Source organism: Dasypus novemcinctus, chromosome 1 (assembly GCF_030445035.2).
Source record: "Dasypus novemcinctus isolate mDasNov1 chromosome 1, mDasNov1.1.hap2, whole genome shotgun sequence".
NCBI classification, from domain to species: domain Eukaryota; kingdom Metazoa; phylum Chordata; class Mammalia; order Cingulata; family Dasypodidae; genus Dasypus; species Dasypus novemcinctus.
In genome coordinates, this window is record NC_080673.1 from 168,771,867 (window position 1) to 168,774,108 (window position 2,242).

General features: G+C 49.8%; 1 pseudogene; it reads left to right on the forward strand.

Moving 5' to 3' along the window:
• The first annotated feature begins 371 nt into the window (after nt 1–371).
• On the forward strand, nt 372–1,203 carry LOC101431069 (BTB/POZ domain-containing adapter for CUL3-mediated RhoA degradation protein 3 pseudogene; annotated as a pseudogene).
• The last annotated feature ends 1,039 nt before the right edge of the window (nt 1,204–2,242 follow it).

The window sequence follows — 2,242 nt, forward strand, 5'->3', positions numbered from 1 at the left end:
CTCAGTGCGTGCTGACCTTTTATCGTCTCAGAGCAGAGCTCAATTCAAGGTGACGGGTTTTCCTCCCACACTCAAGAAGTATGTTCCTCAGGGCCCTCTCTGCAGACTATGTGCTGTCTCTTGGTGATATCACATGTCCTCAGTGCTCTCCTCTGTGTGCGTGGCAGTTGCCCAGAAACCTTTCCTTCATTCCAGATGAGTATTTGCAATTCCTGCTGGTCAGCTCCACTTGGAGGTCCACCTGTGGCAAACTGAACTATCTTTCACTTCCTTCCAGCTTCCTTATCTCTGCTAGGCACAGTCAAATACACACTTCACTGTAATGCCCTCCTCCCCTTATTTTAGTTTCCTAGGCTGCTTAAGCAAATACCATGAGATGGGTTGAGTTAAACAATGGGAACTTACTTTCTCATGGTTTTGAGGCCAGGAAAATGTTTAGCGGGTGCATGGAAGTGCTCACCGACAGTGAAGGCTGGATCTTCACTGACTGCTGTGGGAAGCACTTTGGTACGATACTCACCTACCTTTGTGACGGGCAGTCCCTTTGCCTGAGAGCCACCGCTAGATTGAGGAGCTGCTGGCAGAAGCCAAATAAAATACTACCTGGTCCAGGGCCTACTGGAAGAATGCCAGGCGGCCCTACAAAACAAAGATACTTATGAGCCTTTCTGAAAGTTCCTGTCATCACCTCTTCCAAGGAAGAACAAAACTTTCTAGTGACTTCAAATAAGCCAGCCGTGAAGGTGCTCTACAATAGAAGTAACAACAGATACTCATATACCAGTAATTCTAACGACAACATGTGGAAAAACATTGAACTGTTTGATAAGCTGTCTCTGCACTTTAATGGAAGGGTCCTGTTCATAAAAGATGTCATTGGGGATGAGATCTGCTCCTGGTCCTTTTATGGTCAGGGATGCAAGATTGCTGAAGTCTGTGGTACCTTCATCGTTTATGCCTCTGAGAAGAAACAGACCAAGGTAGAGTTCCCTTCAGCCCGGATTTATGAAGAGACCCTAAACATCTTGCTGTATGAGGCCCAGGACAGCCAGGGACCTGACAATGCACTCCTGGAGGCCACAGGCAGGGCAGCCGGGTGCTCGCAGCATCTGGACGAGGATGAGGAGCAGAAGGAGAGTGGATGGAACGCGGGCGTCGATCCACCTCAAGCATCCAGACGACCGCGCCCATCTCCACCGGTGAGCAGGCAAGCGGGCCCTGAGCCACCCTCCCGCGCGCCTTCCCTTCCTGCGTGCTGTACTCAGATTGTACGCCGGGCTCCCAGGCATCTCCTACTTCTCCTGGAGTCTGGAGATTCTTTTGTAACAAGCCAGATTATTCTTTTTTGTAATTCCTGACAAGGTGAAGTGATTCTCTCTTTATCCAGCTGAATGTACCCTGGTTGTTGCACAAGCTGTGTCTAAGGTATCTCCTTTTCATGAGAACCTGGGACTCCTTGGAGCCAGGATTTCTTGGTTTTCGGAGGAAAAGTATGAATGGGTGTGAAGTGGATGTGAGGACTTTGGTTTGCAGTATTTATTTTTATGGTGTTAACTATCTGGGCTTCTTAGGAGAAACTCCCATAGTTCCGTTCGACAGGTCTGAGATGGTTTTCCTGTTGGTGGCCGTCAGAGGTATTGGGCAAGCTACTGCTTTCGTAACCATCCAGCCCCAGCCAACAGGCTCCTGACCTGTGTGCTGTGACCAGACACAGTCTCTACTGCTTTGCTTAAAGTCCACCCGCAACAGGGTTTTCAGCCAAGAGCTCGTTGATAAGCGGGAGGGCTTGTGCCACCAGGGCTGATATTGGCCTGGTGCTTGTTGGAATCCCATGTGTCTGGTTAGGAATGGCGCTTTCTCTGGCAGTGAGTGCTCAGCTCAGGTGCAGCTTCTTCCCTTTCCACTTGCTCTCTGTGTTGACAAATTGCATTCCAGGAAGGGCATCTGACTTAGCCCCAGGGCTCACAAGCAGCTGCTTCACAAGATCAGTCCTTCCTTTTTGGCCTGCCTCCCTATTAAATAGCAGGGCTTCTGCAGCAAGTGGATGCCCAGCCCTTTGCTTAGAAATTAAATGGGATCCCAGACTCTAGCCTGGCATCCAGGCAGGGACTCCATGCATGCCAGCCCCAGGGGTAAACTCAGCCCTCACCTGGAGAGCACACTTCTTGCCTTTGCCTCATATTTTTACACATTGTAGAGTAGCCGTTGGTTGATAAGGGTGTGCAGATACCTTTGGATCAGG